This window comes from Oncorhynchus mykiss, chromosome 1, assembly GCF_057628025.1.
Source record: "Oncorhynchus mykiss isolate SJ-2025 chromosome 1, ASM5762802v1, whole genome shotgun sequence".
Lineage (NCBI taxonomy): Eukaryota > Metazoa > Chordata > Actinopteri > Salmoniformes > Salmonidae > Oncorhynchus > Oncorhynchus mykiss.
This window is the reverse complement of record NC_143022.1, coordinates 14,504,202-14,513,413: the sequence shown is the minus strand read 5'-3', so window position 1 is coordinate 14,513,413 and position 9,212 is coordinate 14,504,202. Positions and strand designations below refer to the sequence as shown.

The following is a 9,212-nucleotide window of genomic DNA, read 5'->3' as shown; positions in this document are numbered from 1 at the left end:
GTACTCCATGTCCTTTCCTGGTGCTCCATATCCTTTCCTGGTGCTCCATGTCCTTTCCTGGTGCTCCATGTCTTTTCCTACCGCTCCATATCCTTTCCTACCTCTCCATGTCCTTTCCTGGTACTCCATGTCCTTTCCTGGTACTCCATGTCCTTTCCTACCGCTCCATGTCTTTTCCTACCGCTCCATATCCTTTCCTACCTCTCCATGTCCTTTCCTGGTACTCCATGTCCTTTCCTGGTGCTCCATATCCTTTCCTGGTGCTCCATGTCCTTTCCTGGTGCTCCATGTCCTTTCCTAACGCTCCATGTCCTTTCCTGGTGCTCCATGTCCTTTCCTGGTGCTCCATGTCCTTTCCTACCGCTCCATGTCCTTTCCTGGTGCTCCATATCCTTTCCTGGTGCTCCATGTCCTTTCCTACCGCTCCATGTCTTTTCCTACCGCTCCATGTCCTTTCCTACCTCTCCATGTCCTTTCCTGGTACTCCATGTCCTTTCCTGGTGCTCCATGTCCTTTCCTACCTCTCCATGTCCTTTCCTACCGCTCCATGTATTTTCCTACCTCTCCATGGTCTTTCCTACCGCTCCATGTCCTTTCCTACTTCTCCATGTCCTTTCCTACCTCTCCATGTCCTTTCCTACCGCTCCATGTCCTTTCCTACCTCTCCATGTCCTTTCCTACCGCTCCATGTCCTTTCCTACCTCTCCATGTCCTTTCCTACCGCTCCATGTCCTTTCCTACCTCTCCATGTCCTTTCCTGGTGCTCCATGTCCTTTCCTACCGCTCTGTTAAAAACTGCTAAGCAGCACTCACAGGTAAAATGCTCCAAATTCGCACCATTCATTAAAATACCAATTTAACCAACATCCATCTATTTTTGTGACTAACTGGACCTACCAATTGTTTTTTAAGTATTGAAACCAAACCATAAGGATTTGAAAGAAAAGTATTTGAATGTAAGAAGCAAACATAATGTCAAATAGCCAGACAGACAGGGAGCCTAAGTAACGAAAATGAATTATTTAGACTATATTATTTCTATTATTTTAAGGCTACTACGAAATACAGTGCGAATGATTTACGAGTGAGACACAAGAGGCTGGAAGGGACATACAACGTTCAGCAATAAACAACATTTCGTTGTATTAAATCATTATAGTCTATAAATTGCGCATAGAGGCTGTGACTTACTTATAATGAAATACACATTAAAACGAAAAGTGACTTATTAGTGCCTTTGAATTCATTTTTAGAATTCATTTTTAGAAACACGAGTTTGGCCAGTCTGGGGCTTCAGGCTCATGCGTTGGTGCCTGGAGAGCCGGCCAGCAGCGGAGAATTTCCTCTCCACACTAGTAGAGCCACTGCAGATGCTAAACACCATGTAGGCTTCTCTGGCCAGGCTGGGTAGAGATGCAGAGTTGTTTAAAAAATATATGTATAGGTAGGTCTAATGTTTTTTCAGCAACATTTCACAATCGAAACGGAAAGCTCATTGAACGTGGGAATATGCCAGGCCTATTGGGCCATTGTGTAGATAATAGAACGAAAATGAACAAAACGTTAATGAGATCCTATTTTTTGTTTATAACTACTTTGCTACAATGACACACTTAGTTATCTCCCCACCTCGTTCCTTCATATTAGCATGTGCACATATTAAGTACATCATCATGCTTTCGGGAAATGTGTCTTTTCAGATTCCACAATGATTCTTCAGTTATGGACACTAGCCGACATCACCGCACATTCTCTCTTGCTTTTGGTCCTCTCTTTGTAAGTCACCTTGATTTAGCACGTGTCTTTTATCAGTTGGTTAAAATATTTTGCGAATTCCATGACAGGAGCTAAAGCAAGGTTTATAGCAGAACACAAGTACACTACAAATGCATGCTGGGGCGGGCAAGCCCTGGGCTCGTGACGTGAGCACTACTGGAACGCAACTGGAGTGGGTGAGAAAGCCGATGCTCCAGACTTTGGGAATCTGGCTCCATGTTCCAGTCAAATTGGGCACGCTCAGCGCCTTGCTCCGCTCACATGCTCTGGTTTCAACCATGCATACTGCTCTTTTTTTCTGATGACAAGAATGAGAATGATCGGAATGACACATTATCAAACCCACATATTTGTATTTCCAATACCCCACTTTACTTACCTCCGAGTCAGAGTACTGAATGCATTCTTTATTCAAAGCGTCACATTTGCATGACAAGTGTTGCTTAATACATTTGTAATGGTCCTTAGCACAGGGCTAATAAGTGATGCAATGTCTTTCTGAATTATCTAGCCAATAGTCTTGTGCTCTGCCCCTGACAACCAAGTGATTAGGCCTTTAGTCTCAATGAGAGGAGAGACAGGGAGATGGCATTCAAATCACATTTGAATTTCTCTCTGTAAGCAATTATTGGAGCCAGTGATTGTGATATGGACAATATGTAAAGAATATTCCCATGAAGGTATAGAATTAATCTAAGGCCACTATGACCGTGCCTGTGCCCCAAATAGGTGTTATCTAGGATGCACTTGTGGCTCATCATAACACATCTAATCTTCTCTGAATGCATCCTAGCCAAATTAGATCACAGGAAACATAAATCATCCTAACTTCTGCTGTGCTGTCCCTCCTCCATCTCAAGACTGCCAACAAAGCCAGTCGCCAGATCTATACTGTGTTTTTGTGATACCAGATGGCCATTTTGTGTCATCTTCCTCTGTGGACAGTCTTGTCTGCTGTGATCTCTGCTTGTTGTAATGTGTAGTTGGGTGGCTAGCTGTGTTTGTGGATGGTGGATGAGTAAACAATCTCATCTTGCCACCAGCTGTTGCGTAAAATGTCAAGTGTTAGTGTTGGGCATCATGCTGGGGAAAGAGCTGAAGGAGCTGTTTGCATTGGCTGTCCAGGCTTGCTCCTCTCTGATTAGACAGAACTGTCCACACATTCTGCCTGGTCTAGACTATACTGGCCTGTCTGAAACGTGTACTGTTTGGTGTCAGCTACATGTTAACCTCGTTCCCAGGCTAGGGGGAGGAAGTCTGGTGTAACCTACATGTTTACCTTGTTCCCAGGCTAGGGGGAGGAAGTCTGGTGTAAGCTAAATGTTTACCTCGTTCCCAGGCTAGGGGGAGGAAGACTGGTGTCAGCTACATGTTTACCTCGTTCCCAGGCTAGGGGAAGGAAGTCTGGTGTAAGCTACATGTTTACCTCGTTCCCAGGCTAGGGGGAGGAAGTCTGGTGTAACCTACATGTTTACCTCGTTCCCAGGCTAGGGGGAGGAAGTCTGGTGTCAGCTACATGTTTACCTCGTTCCCAGGCTAGGGGGAGGAAGTCTGGTGTAACCTACATGCTAACCTCATTCCCAGGCTACGGGGAGGAAGTCTGGTGTCAGCTACATGTTTACCTCGTTCCCAGGCTAGGGGGAGGAAGTCTGGTGTAACCTACATGCTAACCTCATTCCCAGGCTACGGGGAGGAAGTCTGGTGCACGAGGCTAGCTACTTTAGACTCCCAGAATGTTTGTCCTCCAGTATATCTGACCTGTACACCTTTCCACATATCTGAGCCAGTTTTTTAGGGTGCAAACATTATTTTCTTTATGTACGTACATTTTTCAGAAGAAAACATCAAATGGTTCTTCATTTTTGCAATTATACATATCACTTTCATTGCACAAACATTACAGAACATTACTTTCTATAGTCAATAGTCCTCTTTTACAACATATTTCCTTCATCCCAGCATAGAAAGAATAAAATACAAAGGACATATATATGTTTACGTTGTACTATACATTAATATTAAAATGCAGCACTTGTAGTCGGTACAAAGAGCCAAAGAAAATGACAGCAGTCACATATTGCATCCCAAATGGCACCCTATTCCCTACATAGTACACTACTTGTGACCAGAACCCTGGTCAAAAGTAGTGTACTACGTAGGGAGTCGGGTGCAATTTGGGAAAAAGCCACCATTTCTGTGTGAATGACTGCTAGTCAATGAGTCATCAGCTTTCATTACTTAGGGAACCTTACTTTTCTGAAGATGCTAAGTTGTCCCTTTTACAGTATACAGTGTTCAAGGTAACAGGTTATTTTCAGTAAATAAACACAGTTATTTATTAGACACATGATGATGATTTATAGTGATGCATGTGGACTTGAACTGTACTTCATATGAGCTGTATCCTCACTAAAGGCGGTTTGGCTGTAAATGAAGCCCGCATCCCTCCCACAGTCCCCAGATCTGAGTAAACCATCTGAGTCATCCAACAAGATTAACAGTGATTATTCTAACATTGATGACTGAGCTCAGCCAGACAGCCAGACAGGGAGACCAATCTACACCAGATCAGAGACTTAGTTCTCCTCTTCTTCATCTTCTCTCAAATTGTTTGCATTTCAAATGTGACCCTCTTTCCTTTATAGTGCACTCCTTTTAACAAAAACCCTATGGGCCCTTGTCAAAAGTAGTGCACTATGTAGGGAATAGGGTGCCATTTGGGATGCAGTCTTTAACTTACAATACGTTGAGACTGACTGACAGAGCTTGCTCTCATAATATCTGAGATAATCTAGTCAACACCTCGTTCACGTATTAATTCATCTCGTCCTCCATCCGGCTCCCTATATGTGGTAGCAATATTGCCTGTGGACGAGGTTACATTTGAAGGACCTGCTGTAACAGTGATTTAAAAACAGGCAAAGTAGCACTTATTGATTTGTTTTGTATTTCAAACATTCATTACATCACCTTTTACGTTCATCACTTTTATGATGGCCTAGTTAATTCCTGCCAATGAGCCTGAAAAGTTCCAGGTTGACAGGAGTGGCTACAGAGAAGTATAAAGTACCAGTTTATAGTACCAGAGGGATATATAGTACCAGTTTATAGTACCAGAGGGATATATAGTACCAGAGGGATATATAGTACCAGTTTATAATACCAGAGGGGTATATAGTACCAGTTTATAGTACCAAAGAAGTATAAAGTACCCGTTTATAGTACCAGAGGGATATATAGTACCAGTTTGTAGTACCACAGGGATACAGTGGGGCAAAAAGTATTTAGTCAGCCACCAATTGTGCAAGTTCTCCCACTTAAAAAGATGAGATATGCCTGTAATTTTCATCATAGGTACACTTCAACTATGACAGTCAAAATGAGAAAAAAAATCCAGAAAATCACATTGTAGGATTTTTAATGAATTTATTTGCAAATTATGGTGGAAAATAAGTATTTGGTCAATAACAAAAGTTTCTCAATACTTTGTTATATACCCTTTGTTGGCAAGGACAGAAGTCTTCACAAGGTTTTCACACACTGTTGCTGGTATTTTGGCCAATTCCTCCATGCAGATCTCCTCTAGAGAAGTGATGGTTTGGGGCTGTTGCTGGCCAACACGGACTTTCAACTCCGTCCAAAGATTTTCTATGGGGTTGAGATCAGGAGACTGGCTAGGCCACTCCAGGACCTTGAAATGCTTCTTACGAAGCCACTCCTTCGTTGCCCGGGCGGTGTGTTTGGGATCATTGTCATGCTGAAAGAGTCAGCCATGTTTCATCTTCAATGCCCTTGCTGATGGAAGGAGGTTTTCACTCAAAATCTCACGATACATGGCCCCATTCATTCTTTCCTTTACACGGATCAGTCGTCCTGGTCCCTTTGCAGAAAAACAGCCCCAAAGCATGATGTTTCCACCCCCATGCTTCACAGTAGGTATGGTGTTCTTTGGATGCAACTCAGCATTCTTTGTCCTCCAAACAAGACGATTTGAGTTTTTACCAAAAAGTAATATTTTGATTTCATCTGACCACATGACATTCTCCCAATCTTCTTCTGGATCATCCACGTGCTCTCTTGCAAACTTCAGATGGGCCTGGACATGTACTGGCTTAAGCAGGGGGACACGTCTGGCACTGCAGGATTTTAGTCCCTGGCGGCGTAGTGTGTTACTGATGGTAGGCTTTGTTACTTTGGTCCCAGCTCTCTGCAGGTCATTCACTAGGTCCCCCCGTGTGGTTCTGGGATTTTTTTCTCACCGTTCTTGTGATCATTTTGAACCCACGGGGTGAGATCTTGCGTGGAGCCCCAGATCGAGGGAGATTATCAGTGGTCTTGTATGTCTTCCATTTCCTAATAATTGCTCCCACAGTTGATATCTTCAAACCAAACTGCTTACCTATTGCAGATTCAGTCTTCCCAGCCTGGTGCAGGTCTACAATTTTGTTTCTGGTGTCCTTTGACAGCTCTTTGGTCTTGGCCATAGTGGAGTTTGGAGTGTGACTGTTTGAGGTTGTGGACAGGTGTCTTTTATACTGATAACAAGTTCAAACAGGTGTCATTAATACAGGTAACGAGTGGAGGACAGAGGAGCCTCTTAAAGAAGAAGTTACAGGTCTGTGAGAGCCAGAAATCTTGCTTGTTTGTAGGTGACCAAATGCTTATTTTCCACCATAATTTGCAAAAAAATTCATTAAAAATCCTACAATGTGATTTTCTGGATTTTTTTTCTCATTTTGTCTGTCATAGTTGAAGTGTACCTATGATGAACATTACAGGCCTCTCTCATCTTTTTAAGTGGGAGAACTTGCACAATTGGTGGCTGACTAAATACTTTTTTGCCCCACTGTATATAGTACCAGTTTATAGTACCAGAGGGATATTTAACCTTTATTTAACTAGGCAAGTCAATATATATTGATACACAGGTCATTGTCACACAGGATATAGTACCAGTTTATGTAATAGCCAGTAGACAGCCATGCTACGTTGGGCAAGGCTTGTATAGTGCCGTCATCTGGATGCTCCCCTTATCTTCAATATCAGCAGTCAATGCCTGGTCCTCAGAGGTCAAAAGCTGGTCCTCAGAGGTCAAGAGCTGGTCCTCAGAGGTCAAGAGCTGGTCCTCAGAGGTCAAGAGCTGTTCATCAGGTCTCACATCTATATCATAGGCCTCTGAGCTGGCGAGATCACAGGCCATGGGGGCGGGGCCATCCTCACAGGCCCCTACTGCAGAGGTATCCCCATGGGCGGAGTTACTAGACTTGTGGGAGGAGCTCTGAGAGTTGGTGGGACTGAGCTGCACAGCAGTGGTGTCCTGCAGCGTGTGCTCGCTCGTCTCCATCTCAAATGTGACGCCGGCCCCTATCCGCGTCCGACCCCAGCTCTCGTCCCCCTTGGCCTTGCCGGCATTGTGGGTTGGTGGCCGCCGCCCACACACACAGCACGCCCCAAAAAAGGACAGGGCCACCAGTAGGAGGAGGGGTCCGATGACGATGGGTGGGTTGCTGGTGGGGATGAAGGACTTGAAAGCAAAGGCCCCCACCAGGGTGATGTTGATGCCCGCCAGCATAATGCACAGGCCACAGGCGCAGCACAGAGCCGGGGAGGGGAGACTCTGGGGCCGTTTCCCGAATACCGTTTTGGGCCCCGAGCTCTTATCGGGAAGGACCATCTCTCCAGGCTTTATGTTGTATACTGTCGAATTCAGATATTTTGGGGATTGCATATTACTTAATTATTTTATGGTGTCAGCTAAAATACAATTTAATAGTCTTGATTAATGACAACATAATCCAGCCCAAATGCAGGACAGGTCTGAGTTTTCTCTGCCCTACAAGAGATAGACAGAAGAGTCAGATGATGTGTTCCTGTCATAGACATAGGTTTTCGAACAAAATAAATCATTGTCACACAGGTCTAAAGGCAACTGACATTGAGGGAGAAAAGCTGATGTATTATGCATACATGACGAGTAATAAATGCTACAAAGACTAGATAAATCAACGGTATTATTATCTTCAGCTCTGCAACATATTGATGCCCAGTTTTTTCACAGAGAATAAAAAATTCGGAGTTTCTTGTCTTTTGTTCATATATATATATATATTCCTAAGTACACAATGAATAAGTACACTGGGTTCTGATATGTTCGCAGACGATCATTTACATTTTGAAGAGGTATTGGTCTTATATTACATGGTTAAAAGTGTATTAGACTACATAAATATATGTCTTAGACTGACACATAGCCAATAAACTGGAGCATTTTGACAGATTAGATTACCCTGATAAAACAGTAAAAAAATATAATTACCATTACAGGAGTTATTTTATTTAAATGGTCGTTTAAAGACCAATTTATATTCTATAATCACTGATTGGCATTGGACTATTCATTCAGAACAGAACATATTTAATATTATTTTGGTGATGAAAACAAATACGTCACTGACAGCAATTGCTTTTACTTACATATGATGAGTCCCATAGTACAGGTAATCTTGTTTGAAATACAACACTATTCCCGTCGTTTGTCTCTCATTTCAATCGAGTCGTGGACTTTCCATGACACTCTCTCACCCAAGCAGGTGGAATACGACAGAGGAAAAGAGAAGAGCGCTCGTGAGTTTTGTGCATGGTTAACCACTAGGGGCGCCATTTGAGCGTCGTTCACTGATGAACACACACAAGTACAGCGAGACTAATGGTTGAACAAACCAACACAGACACGTGTATTTATACAAATAAAACATGTAAAAAAGGTATTCGAGATATCTGTAGAAATTGATTATGAAAGCAAATTATATATTTTGCAGGAATTGAAAGAGCCCAATATGTATTATGGGGATAGTTATTGTTCATTTGGATTATTAATTAAGCAAATGCTTTGGATATAATCAAACTCTGATAGAAGCACTGTGAAATATTGCTTGCTTAGAAAACCATCCAGACATATAGCCCAGATAAACTGTACCACTCTTTGTTCTGAACTACCCACAATGCAACAAAGCATGATTCTGAACTACCCACCCCATACAGTGGTACAAAGTACTTAAGTAAAAATACTTTAAAGTACTAGTAGGTTTTTGGGATATCTGTACTTTACTATTTCTATTTTTTAGAACTTTTACTTCACTGCATTCCTAAAGAAAATAATGTACTTTTTACTAGACACTCTTAGCCAAAGCTACTCCCTGCGGGAATTGAACCCACAACCCTAGCATTGTAAGCACCATGCTCTACCAACTGAGCTACATGGGCCCATAACAGTGTCTGCTCGTACATCTTCACTGTTACCTTCTTCCTTTAGGCGCTCTAGACCAACCCCCATACTCCTCTCTTCCCTGTTACCTTCTTCCTTTAGGCGCTCTAGACCAACCCCCATACTCATCTCTTCCCCGTTACCTTCTTCCTTTAGGCGCTCTAGACCAACC

At 42.9% G+C, this 9,212-nt stretch overlaps 1 pseudogene across 1 annotated transcript; it reads right to left on the bottom strand.

Annotated features, from left to right (window-relative positions):
* Nucleotides 1–6,645: 6,645 nt before the first annotated feature.
* LOC110538273 (transmembrane protein 275 pseudogene) lies at nt 6,646–9,164 on the bottom strand (annotated as a pseudogene). The gene has a single exon (XR_016483045.1). The product of XR_016483045.1 is annotated as a transmembrane protein 275 pseudogene (transcript).
* Nucleotides 9,165–9,212: the final 48 nt, after the last annotated feature.